Source organism: Solanum stenotomum, chromosome 11 (genome assembly GCF_019186545.1).
Source record: "Solanum stenotomum isolate F172 chromosome 11, ASM1918654v1, whole genome shotgun sequence".
Classification (NCBI taxonomy): Eukaryota; Viridiplantae; Streptophyta; class Magnoliopsida; order Solanales; family Solanaceae; genus Solanum; species Solanum stenotomum.
This window is the reverse complement of record NC_064292.1, coordinates 12,187,056-12,200,787: the sequence shown is the minus strand read 5'-3', so window position 1 is coordinate 12,200,787 and position 13,732 is coordinate 12,187,056. Positions and strand designations below refer to the sequence as shown.

General features: G+C 33.7%; 1 protein-coding gene across 1 annotated transcript in view; it reads right to left on the bottom strand.

The window, feature by feature from the left end:
* The window catches only part of LOC125844401 (beta-amyrin 28-monooxygenase-like), a 20,404-nt gene that overhangs the window by 619 nt on the left and 6,053 nt on the right, over nucleotides 1-13,732 (bottom strand). The gene's annotated exons all lie outside the window — the stretch shown is intronic.

Genomic DNA, 13,732 nt, shown 5'->3' with positions numbered 1-13,732 from the left:
TTCGTTCAACTAAAATGAGAAGAAATCCCTCAATTTATAGAAAACAAAGGGTAGTGTGAAAAGGTTCTTATTGTGTCTTACCGGAAAGGTCACAAACCTTTGGAAAAGTCACAATCTTTTGGAAAGGTCACAACCTTTCATAAAAGTCACAACTTTTCATAAAAGTCACAATTTTTCATAAAAGTTGCAACTTTTCATAAAAGTCGCAACTTTTCATAAAAGTCACAACTCTTCATAAAAGTCGCAACTCTTCATAAAAGTCGCAATTTTTCATAAAAGTCACAATTTTTCATAAAAGTCACAATTCTTCATAAAAGTCACAACTTTTAATAAAAGTCGCAACTCTTCATAAAAGTTGCAACTCTTCATTTTCCATTCACACCTTTTAAAACCCAACAATCCCCCGCATGAATGGGGAATGACTCCAAGAAAAAGAAACGGACAAGTATGTGTACTTTACAAGCAAGAATTAATTGCATCCAGATAAGTAGGTTTCCCCTTGGACTTTTCGTAGTGAACATATGTCGGATATACTCGGTCAATAGGTAGATGCGATATCTTTGAACTGTCGAGCTTTGGTGTATACCTAGACAATCATATGTCACACAATTAACCTTTTATCGTTTATGATTCTTACGGTTGTGTTTGTTTTAGCCATGAACACCTCCTGGTTTCATGAGTGTATAGAGAATAGGCTTTTGACAATGATTCTCTTTGAAGCGGCTTACACTTCACACTCACATAGGTGATTTCTAACCGTGTCATCGCGTAGATACACTATTTGGTCAAGTCTGCCAAACTTAGCAAATCATTAGAAACTTTAAGCTTTATTAACTCATTAACAAGCCTTAATGTTTTAACCTCGTTCCTGAACATTGTCTTCATCATGAGAATGAATTGAGTTGATTGACAATATCGAACCGTTAGTCACAACTTTATTTTTCTCCTTGAATCTAGCTCTTGGGATCTCCAGTCTGCTAGATAGAGTTACCGCCATGATGACTTGTCCTAAGCCGTAAACCCATTCCCTTAGATGATCTTTCAACTTTCCCTCTAGTTAGGCCTTTTTGTAAGTGGATCCGACACATTATCATTTGATTTTACATAGTCAATTGTGATAATTCCACTAAAGAGTAATTATTTTCTAACGGTATTATGTCTATCTCTTATATAATGAGACTTTCCGTTATACATCATACTCCATGCCCTACCTATTGCATCTTGACTATCAAAGTGTATGCATACTGATGCCAAATGTTTGGACCAAAAAAGAATATCTATCAAGAAATTCTTGAGTCCTTTTAACTTATTCACCGGCCTTATCTAGAGCACCTAGCTCAAAGATCATTGTAGAGCTAGAGATATATGTCTTTTTGGAAGATTTCTAAGAGTCTGCCCCTCCACCAAGAGTAAATACATATCCACTCGTGGATTTTACTTCATTTGATCCCTGTGATCCAATTTGCATCACTATATCCTTTCAATACTGCTGGATATTGTTATAATGCAAGACATAGTTTTGAGTATATTTTAAATATCCCAAAACTCTTTTCATTGCCATCCAATGAGTTTGATTGAGATTACTCGTAAACATACTCAGTTTACTAATAGCGCATACTATATCTGATTGCGTACACTTCTTGATAAACATCATACTTCCCAATACTCTAGCACAATCCAATTGTGAGTCACTTTCGTCTTCACTCATTTGAAATGCAAAGCTCACATTTATTGGAGTATTGATAATATTGAAATCCAAATATTTGAACTGGTCAAGTATCTTTTCGATGCAATGAGACCGTGACAATGCTAAACATTATGGAGTTCTAAGAATTCTTATACCTAAGATCGCATCAACAACTTCAAGATTTTTCATATCAAACTTGCTTTCTAGCATAGGTTTAGTAGCATTTATGTCATTATTGTCTCTACTAATGATCAACATGTCATTAATATACAAACAAACAATGACCGTGTGCTTTTAATGTAAACACATTTATCACTTCCATCATTCTTAAATCCATTTGTCAACATGGTTTGGTCAAGTTTCTTATGTCATTGTTTGGGTGCTTGTTTTAATCCATATAGTAACTTAACAAGTTCACACACTTTCTTTTCTTTACCAGGAACCACAAAACCCTCGATCTGTTCCATGTAAATTTCTTCCTCCGATTCTCCATTTAACAAAGCTGTTTTCACATTCATTTGATGAATTTGGAGGTCATATACTGCAACTAATAATATTAACATCCAAATGGATGTAATTCTAGTTACTGACGAGTATATATCGACAAGATCAAGACCTTGTTTTTGTCTAAAGCCTTTGACAAAAAGTCTTGCTTCATATTTGTCAACAGTTCCATCGACTCTCATTTTCCTTCTGAAGATTCACTTTGAACCCAAATGTTTATTTTCTGGAAGAAGATCAATTAACTTCTAATATGCTTGCTCAAGATTGCATCAATCTCACTATTGACACTATATTTCCAGAATGATGAGTCTACAGAAGACACAAGAAATGTTACAAAATCATATTCGAAGGAAGTAGATGTCCTTTGACATTTACCATGCCTCTAAATCTCTTTATTAAGTACATTCTATTTTTTTTTTCCAAGGTCTTTTTGACCCTTCACTAGACTACTCAAGTCTAATTTTACAGTCCACAATCATAGGTCCTATTTTAATCCTTTAGGAATAGGAACTTGGACTTTGACTAGACACCCCCACACTTTGAAGTATTTCAAGTTGGATTTCCTTCCTTTCCATTTCTCATATGGAATAGATTGTGTCCTGAACAAACAAAATTACTTTCTTTCTGAAAAGACAAAACTATTTGTTGTTCCCTTTTGCAACTAGGATAGTTCCTCCACACAAGTCTTGTGGTAAACCTGAACTTATAAGTAATGCAACCATCATTTTCTTCAAAGTTCGGTTATTTTTTGTCATTATGCAATTCCATTAGATTTAGGTGAATATGACAGTAGTTTGATGGATAAATCCATTTTCCAAACATATTTCTGCAAAAGGAGATTTATATTCTCCATCCCTATCACTTCTTATCTTTTTCTCAACTGATTTTCAACTTCAATATTATATTGTCTAGACATTTCTATTTCTTCATCCTTACCATTCAGCAAATAGACATAGTCGTTTCTAATGCAATTGTGAATGAAAGTTATGAGATACTTTTTCCCACCACGAAATAGTGTTGACTTCATATCACAAATGTCAGTGTAAATCAACTCTAAGGGATTATAATTCCTTTCAACAGATTTATAAGAATGCTCAACATACTTAGATTCCACACAAACTTGACATTTTTATTTATTGCACTCAAAGTTAGACAAAACTTCTAAGTTGATCAGTTTTCCTTACAAGGTTTTGTAATTGACATGCCCCAAATGTTCATGTCACACACAATTTGATTCAAGCAAGTAGGAACAAATAAAAATATTGAGTTTGAAAAGCTCTCCGCGAGGTAGATTTTTCTCACAAATATTTTATTCCTATTCCTTATAATTTTGTGCGATACAAACATTGTTTAGAGTCATCACTTTGTCAAATGTCCTTTTCGGAAGGACCTTTTCATAACTTTCAATTTGATTGTTATAGAACTACCCATGAACAAAGTTTCATCGGGTCCAATAAAGGCAATATAGTCCAAATGTTTCTTTTACACAACGTGACAAATGACTATTCACCAATATTCATGTCTATACAAAGAGTTATATTTAATAGACATATCTTTTCATGAAAAGTCACAACATTTTAAGTGACACTTTTATAAAAGAACCCAGACATTTTGAACAAGTATACATATAATTTGGTAGTTTCATACTAGTCATACCATATACTAGTAAAAAAGAAACTCAACGACCACAATATCAAATATACTCCAAGAATTTTGTGGGTCTAACATAATACAAAAATATCATCAAATTTTATATCTTGTGCTCCAAAATTAAATTAGACACTAAGTCTAATTTTATCTTTGTTATAAGCATAGAACCCCCCACATTTTAAATATGATCTCAAAAATATTTTTCAAGTATTTGAAAATAGTTTTTCCACATATTTTTTTTTCTCATGCTATCAAAGTGTCATTGACAACATGAAATCTCTTTTGAAAATATTATTCTACAAAAAGAATTATAGTGCTTCAATTCTCTTTGAGAATCTTTACACAATGTCAAAGTTCATTCCATATAGGCACAAAATTACAAACTCTACGTCACTGTTATTTTTCATCTATCACAAATAGACATACCACATAGTATTTAGAATACTAACAATAAAGACAAATTTTGTACAATTTGTTTCTATATAACAATGAAGTTTATAGAAAGTCAAAAGTACAACATTGACTTATTATGTGAATTTTTCATATTCTTCAAACCAATAGCATAGTCTAATTTATCTAGAGTAGAAAACTACAAAAGTTTTTAGTCTACAAAAATCAGACACAATCAAATTTCACATGGAGTACAAAACTACAAAAGTTTTTTTAGTCTCCAAACATAATTAAACATATTCTGAGATTATCACATAGATATGCTTTTATTTTCAAATAGTCTTCCAACTATAACATTTTGACATACTATTTTATCAAACAAAAATGTGCATCTCTCATTCTGCAAACTAAAGAATTTTAATGGCAACACTTTTTGCTAAGGAAAATTCATTCAAAAATGATATGGTTTGCAGATCTTTTTCCAAAGACATACATGATAAATATCAAAACTGTTAACTTTTAGAAACTATTTTTCTCCTTAGATAAATAATAAGAAGGTTACCTGGTGTAATCTTTAACCGAAATACCACCAATTCTTATAGTACATTCTCACTTCGACCTTGCTAAACATAGCACCGAATTCTGGAGAAGTAATGCATTAATCTTCTACTTCCATGATCTGTTTCTCTCAATCAGTAGAATACAAAAAATACCAATAGTATAATAATTTCCTTAAGATTGTTGTTCATCTTGTATTCCTAAGATACTTAGAACAAAACTTTGAAGAACTTGGTAACAAACAACAAAGTTTAAAGAGTATTTTCAAACTAGAAAATTAAAACTAGTAGAGAAAATAGAATAAAAAACATATTAGAAACAATATAAAAATATTTTTCTCAAAGAAAGAAAATCGAGCCCACTGAATGCACAGTGTCCCCTTATGAAAATTATTCCCCTGAAGTACCCGAGGTTAATGGAATATATCCTCACAGGATAGAACGATCTTACTCACCGGTGTATCACTACCTAAAACCACGGTGTCAGCGAATCACTCAACGACAGGAAAGTACACTTAGAATACTAGATTTAGTAGTAGTAGAAGAAGTCCAGAGAAATTCGTTCAACTAAAATGAGAGGAAATCCCTCAATTTATAAAAAACAAAGGGTAGTATGAAAATGTTCTTATTGTTCCTTACCGGAAAGGTTACAAATCTTTGGAAAAGTCACAATCTTTTGGAAATGTCACAACCTTTCATAAAGTCATAACTTTTCATAAAAGTCACAACTTTTCATAAAAGTAACAACTCTTCATAAAAGTCGCAATTTTTCATAAAAGTCATAACTCTTCATAAAAGTCGCAATTTTTCATAAAAGTCACAACTCTTCATAAAAGTCGCAACTCTTAATTTTCCATTCACACCTTTCAAAACCCAACAATATTCACAAAGTAATCACATCAAGGGTTAGACATGAATAAATTAGATTAATGTAGGGGTGAAATGTATGCACAAGTTCTACGTATTTTTAGATATACAATATATGGGATATATGTGCAACGCATGTGCTGAAAAACAAATGCAAGCATTACTAATGTCAACATTATTAATACACCATATTCTGCACTATTCTTATACACCCTGCAAAACAACCCCGAAAAGGGAAGAATACGTACCTTCCATCCGTTTGGTATGTGAAAGTCTTCATAAGTGAAGTCCTCTATTGCTTCTCTGAAAATACCTTGAACAACTGGTGTGTTTCTTAACACTTCATTCACAAAGCTCCAAATTTTCCTCATTTTTTGAATGTCATTCCAACATAGCTCTTTCCTTGTCATCATTTGCCTTGATATCTCATTTTGCTCTGTCAGTTTACAATAAAGGATAGAAACTTTCTTTTATGTGAGAAATAAAATAATAAGGTGTGATGCAAAAGTTAACAAAGTAAACCTTCGATAGTAATATTTCTGAACCAACGATTCTTCAACTTCACTATCCTATTTTTATTTAAAATTAAGGTACAATATATAAACATGACCTTTAACTTGGCTTATGCTGGCAACTGTGACCTTTAACTTTGGTTGTGCCGCGTGCATAAGTAGGCACTTAAACTTGAATAAAATTAAACAAATAGACACATTGTGTCCTACATGACAATTTTGTGTCCTATGCATGTGATGTCCTACGTGTATTATATCACATAGCACACATGTGTCTACTTGATCAATTTTATATAAGTTTAAGTGCTTACTTCTGCACATCTAAAGTTGAAGGCATAGATGTCAGGTGAAGCCAAGTTAAAGGGCATATTTATGTATTATGCCTAAAATTAACTTCTATGTAAAAATCTTGAATAAGTCATAAAGATTCAAGGTTTTATCTGATTCTTCGATACTCATGAAGGCTCTAATAGAAAGAGAGAAAGTGAATAACTTAACTAGATCATATACTATCACTTCACTTTTCCCTTTCCAATGATTTTTCAAGTGCAAATGTGACATATAGAAGTTCAACCCTTCTTATCACAAGATCTGGTTAATAATACTTGTCATTTCATAAAATCAATGCATAAATTAGTATATTGTTTCTTTTTTACCCTTGTGAGGTATTAGCATTGAAATTATACATTTGACCAACTTAGAAAAGTTAAATAAATGATTCATGTTCATTGGTTAAATTAATTAATCAAAATAAATTAATTCATATTCATTGATTGAAAACTTGAGTTCCATAAAAATTAAATAAGGGTAGAAGGGTAAAGTTACATCATTTTTTAATGCAAGTGCAAAGTAAAAAGGTGACATATAAAATGGGACGGAGGGAGTAGTTAAGTACTCCCTCTGTCCCTAATTACTTGCCCACTTTTGAATTGACACACCTATTAAGAAATCAATTATTGACATAGTGAGTTTATCATTTACCCCAATTAATTAAATTAATTATGAAGTAGATGAATTAAAAATTTAAGAGTTTCAAAAAGTTTTACCTTTTTCAAAGTAATTAATTGAGGGTATAATAGGAAAAAAAAATTATCCTTTCTTAATTTGACAAAATGGACAAGTAATTAGGGATAACTATAAAAGGAAAACTGGACAAGTAAATAGGGACAGAGGGAGTATAAATCAAACGTAAAGAAAATCAGATTAATTTCTAATTAATTTTCTAGTTGACAACAATAAATTGAAGAAAAGAGGATAAATATTGTCAAATGATATTTAAGACACTGCAGCATGGGTAATAGTATATTACTGCATATTGTGTTCTGGGAGAATAATAGACTTTGACGGGTTAATAAAAATAGATTGTGTTTAAATCTGTTCATATTTCATGCGGTTCAAAATTGGATGCTTTATAAATGGGAAAAGGCATTAATTGTGTACTAAACCGGCAGATTGGATATGGGTTGACCCATATTATATGTGTAAAATATAATGTTACTTTAAGTGTAATATTTTATATATAATTCTTTCTTGTGCTCAAATTATTTAGTGACTTACCCGCGTTAACTAAATTGATATATATATTCGTTCTCATAAATTTATGAAAGAATACATTTTTTTGTTTTATATCTAAATTATTGAAAGTATGAAAAATAAACCTTAATAATGTTGACTGAACCAAATATGTGTATACACATATTCAGGCACACTTGACCAAAAATTTTCATCCACATTTTCTTGTTGTTGCTGACACTTTTATTTTAAGTGTAAAAAACACAACTAAGCTATATTTTTTAGTTTCATAGCTAAACTATTGCGAGTGTGAAAAACACACCTCAATGCTAACTAGACTTTTAATTTTTAGTTGATTTTTAAAGAGTGAGGCTATGCTTTCAATTTATATTTTCAGTTAGAATTGTTACATGCATTAGTTATGTGTAACTACTTTTTGTGATAGTGAACTTTATATAAAAAAAAAATAAAAAAAAGTTGGGGATAGGGTAAGGGAATTACAATGTGGAGAATTGATCCCTCACAAATAAGATGGGAGTTCAAATAATCAACTAACTGAACTATTAAGATTTTCTGTCGTGGTAGATGAAGAGCAGTAAGAATAATGTTTCTAACTGAATTATTTTGTATAAATACTTTTCACGATATACATAATTCATATATATACAAGTAACTGCTTACTAAGACTTCTACCTATTCTAGGAAACAAATATATATACAAGGTAAAATAGATATTTCCTTAATATGAATCCCTACATTATTATGGATCTCTATAATCATGTTGATACTCCTACAATCATGCTAACACTCTCCCTCAAGTTGGTGTATATATATGATCTCTCATACACAACTTGTCAATAACTCCATGAAATAACATCCCTGAGATTGCCTTTGTAAGAATGTCTACCAGTTGGCTTTCTGACATGACAAATGGAAACTGAATAACCTTTTGGTCCAACTTCTCTTTGATAAAATGACAGTCAATTTGAACGTGTTTAGTGTGATCATGTTGTACTAGGTTTTGAGCTATTTGGATAGCAGTCTTGTTATCACAAAGTAAACTTATAGGCCTTGAACATTCAATTCCAAGATCTTGTAGCACTCTTTTAATCCATAACAGTTCGCATAAGCCATGTGTCATACCTCGAAATTCTGCCTCCGCACTTGACCGAGCAACAACCTGTTGTTTCTTGCTTCTCCAGGTGATAAGATTTTCTTCCACAAACATGAAATATCCTGAAGTGGATTTTCTGGTTGATTGATCTCCTTCCCAATCAACATTGGTGTAACCTTCAAGGGTGGCAACCTCATTTTTTGAGTACAATAAACCTTTTCCAAGGGTACCTTTAAGATATCTCAAGATTCTATTAAGTGCTCTCATGTGTTCCTTATTTGGATCATGCATAAATTGGCTTACCACGCTCACAATATATGCAACGTCTGGGCTAGTATGTGTTAGATAGATCGACTTTCCCACTAGTCGTTGATAACGACCTATGTCTACCAAAACTTTCTCAGAAGAAATTTCAAAAATGAATGATTCATCTACATTGGTGTTTCACCTAGTTTTCATGTTAACACCCCTGTTTCAGTCAAAAAATCTAATACATACTTACGTTGGCACAAAGAAAATCTCAGATTCGATTGTGATACTTCAATACCCAGAAAATATTGTAGTTGTCCTAGGTCTTTCATTTCAAACATGGTGGCCAAATACCTTTGTAGTCTCTCCATTTCTTCAACATCATTACCAGTCAAGACTATAACATCTACATACACTATTAATGTTGTAATCCCCCTCCCCCCCTTCATGTTTAATAAATAAAGTGTGGTCAGAATTACTTTGCCTATAACCAACCAACTTCATTACTGAGGTAAACCTTCTAAACCTGGCTCTGGGTGATTGTTTAAGCCCATACAATGACCTCTTCAATTTACATATTTTACCATCACGTACAAACTTATATTTAACACAAGGTGGAATCTCCGTATATATTTCTTCCTCCAAGTCACCATTCAAGAAAGCATTCTTTACGTCAAACTCTCGCAAAGGCCAATTTCAATTCACTGCCACTGATATGAGGATGTAGACGATATTAATTTAGCAATGCGTGTGAAAGTTTCTTGATAATCAACTTCATATTTTTGTGTGTAACCTTTTGCCTCAAACCTTGCTTTATACATGTCGATGCTTCCATCAGCTTTAAGTTTTACAGTGTATACCCATTTGCATCCAACAGTCTCTTTCCTTTCGGCAATGAAACTAGTTCTCAAGTTGAGTTCTTTTCCAAAGCCTGCATCTTTTCATTCATTGCTTTCATCCACTTTGGATCTGCTAATGCTTCCTGCACACTATTAGGAATAGACACTTTGTACAATTGATCAACCTTTAGGGCATGTGACTCCGAAAGTCTATGAGTAGATGTAAAATTATTGATAGGATATTTAATGTTTACCCTAGCATCAGGTTCATATTGTTTCTTTGGGACACATCTATTTGATCTTTGTGCTAATCGTGAGGGTAAAGAACAATTTGAGAGGGAATCATTTGTTACTTGGGATCCAACATTAGCTTGATGATTCTAAGAAGTAGGCTCCTCGGTTAATGGTGTTAGCACAAGCTCTTCTAATGGATCTTCATCATCATTATTCATAGATACATTTGGCAAACTTGGAGTATTTACATTGGACTGATCAATGGTGACTTGAGGTGTATTTAATTCTTCTTTGATGGCCTCTAATTCTGAAAAAATAATTTCACCTTTAGAAGTTTCATTGTTTCTTCCATCTAGTTCAATCTCATCACTCGACTTCTTCCCCTGAAGAAATGAGCCCAAAACTCCCCATGTGTAGTATGACTCAGTTTCATGGAATGATACATCTAAGGATATTTGCAATTTTTTCGTGCGTGGATTGTAACATCTGTAACCCTTTTGAATCTGAATATCTAACAAAAATATATCGTGTGGCACAAGGATCTACTTTGTTTCGTAAGACTTTGGGAATATGAACATATACGGCACACCCAAAAAATCTTGATTCGAGATTCGACATATGTAGAATTGAGCAAAAGGATTTCAATTTATCTTGTAGAGTTTAGAAGTCTATAACTCGGGAAGGAACATGATTGGTAAGACACACAACTGATTTGATCGTCTCCCCTCAATAAAATCGTCGCATGTTCATCCCAAAAGAGATGCATGTACTGCCTCCATAATTTGTCGATTCTTCCTTTATGACAACTCATTTTGTTATGGTGTATACGTACAAGAAGTATGGTGTCGTATTTCCAACTAGCACAAATATTCACTAAATGAAGCATCAACAAATTTCATGACATTATTGAATTGCCAAATTCAAATTTTATGTTGATATTGGATATGGACCATGTTGTGGAACTCCTTAAATGCCGTATATTTGCATCACTCCTGTTACGAAGAAAAGATAACCATGTAAACCTAGTGCATTAATCTATAAAAGTAATAAAGTATCGAGCATTTGAGAGGGATAGAACCTTTGCAGGTCCCTAAATATCATAATGTATGACACCTAAAGGCTGGGAGCATTTATTTAAACTGGGTGAATATGGAACATGATGTTTTTTTGCTAATTCACATACATCACATTTAAGATCTGAAATATTTAAACCAGAAAACAAAGTTGCTCTAAGTTTTTTAAGGTACGCAAAGGAAATGTGACCGAGCTGCCTATGCCATAGTCAAACACTATCACGAGTCTTCTCAACCCCACTCGTATGAAATGCATGATGAAATTGTTTTTTTTCATCTTCAGTCAAATCCAAATAATACAACTCATTTCGTTTAACACCATAACCAAGAGTTCTCCGGGTAAGAATGTCCTGAAAAACACAGAATAAAGGCCAAAAAGTTACGGTACAATGGAGTGTTTAGGTAATTCTGCCAACTGATAAAAGATTATAAGAAAGTGTGGGAACTACTAGGACGGTATCAAGTGTCAAAGTATTAGAAAGAACAATTGATTTGTATCCTGTAATAGGAGAAGTACTACCATTTGCGATAGATATATCAGATTGAGATGACGATTTTAAAGTCTATAATTTGTTTGAATCGTTCGTCATATGATTAGTTGCCCCTGTGTCAATAATCCAAGCATTATTCTTAGTAGTGACAGAAAATACATCCACCTTACCAGGAATACCTGGATGAACAACATTGGCAATGAGTTGCGATTTTTCTTTTTGGGTGGATTTGTGGTGTCCTTGCATAGCTATTGATATACTGCCATTGATACTTTTTTTAGGCTTCTTTATGAAATCCCACCAGTTGAGGTATCCGATAATCTCATAACACCGTTGTTTCGAATGTCATTTTTCACCACAATGATTGCAAATAAAATCATTAGATTTTCTTGATGATGAGTTACTACGCCCTTTGTTTCGGTGAATGGCAATGGCTGAGCTTTTAAGAATTGAACGAGAAGTTCCCATGGTCTACCTCTATTGAAATTCCCATCTAACATATGCATATGTACTTTCTAGATCCAGCTTTGGATCCTTCGTAGAATCTCACCACGAACTTGATCAAATTCTGGGTCAAGTCTATTGAGGAATATATGAACTCGCAGTCTAGCCATAATGGAATGCTTGTGTATGACTCCAGCAACTGTGCGACTATTCGATGGTCGATTTCCTGAAATATTTCAACCAGATCATTATAAAAAGTAGACAATGGTCTACCATTCTGTTTGACAATGAAAGATTTTTTATTCAACTCAAACAAACAGGTTTCATCAGATCCATCATAAAAGGTTTTTGCAATAGCTTCACATATCTCATTGGCTGTGGCGAGCCAGATAAATAGTTGCATAAGATGAGGGCTCATTGAATCAATGAGCCAACTCTTAACTCTGTTGTTGTCTGTAACACCTCAGAACTTAGCTCAGATAGAACAACAGAAAATTGGTGAACAACAGAGGGGTTCACGGACCGTGAAAGGAACCACGGTCCATCACCCTCATCGTGGCTCACACCCACCCAGAAGTGGTGGACTACGGAGCTCTTCACAGGCCGTGAACTACCACACGTGCCGTAAGAAGGCTCGTGGAGAAAGGACAGAATCACCCAAGCTCATGCATCAAACCACGAAGCCCTTCACGGGTTGTGGTCGTGATGACATGCCGTGGTGGTGTACATTGTCCTGAGCCAACAGACCCCCATCCCAAGTGAAGAACCGTGGTGGCCTTCACGGTCTGTGGTACTTCACACGGGCCCTGGTAGGGCTCGTGGATGGTCACTTCCCAGAACCAGTGAACCATGACCAAGAACTACGACCCATTTGACGGGCCGTGGTCCCAACGATGGACCGTTAGTGGCGCCGTGGTAGGTCCCCGTCAGCATTTAAGTCAGGGTCATTTTGGTCTTTTCCCCTATGCGTTGGACATCTAAACTACGTCGTTTTACTCAATTTAAGCCTAGTGATGTAGTCAAAACCCACCTAAAACCTTTATTCTCCGAAATTCATCCAAAACTTAGAGCAAAAAGAGGAGAAAAAGTCGACCAACCCCTCAAGAACAAGCAGGAGATTTTCTTTAGTTCCAGCCCCGAAATCGAAGGATTTCTCTGTAGATTTCGTCACCATATATGTGGGATTTCACTAGTGGGTTCCTTCCATCCACTAGGTCCCTAGAATTAAGTTCGATTCTTGATTCTCTATATCTTGTTTAGACCTAGAGTTTCTAAAACCTTAGAAAATTGTTATGATTTAGGGTATGTTTGGTATGAAGGAAAATGTTTTCCATGGAAAAAATTTTCCTAGAAAATGTTTTCCTGGAAAATAAGTACATCTTTGACTTATTTTCTCATGTTTGGTTGGTAAGCAGAAAATATTTTTTGGAAAATTTTTTAGTGTTTGATTTATGAATAAAAAATATTTTTGAGAAAATATCTTTTATTTTAACTAGAGATTAGAAAACAATTTTTGAATTGACATTGAAAATATTTTTTAAAAATAAACTTAATTTTTTTGGGGTGGGGTGGTGGGGGATGGTGCTGGCGCGGGATCGGGGGGGGGGGG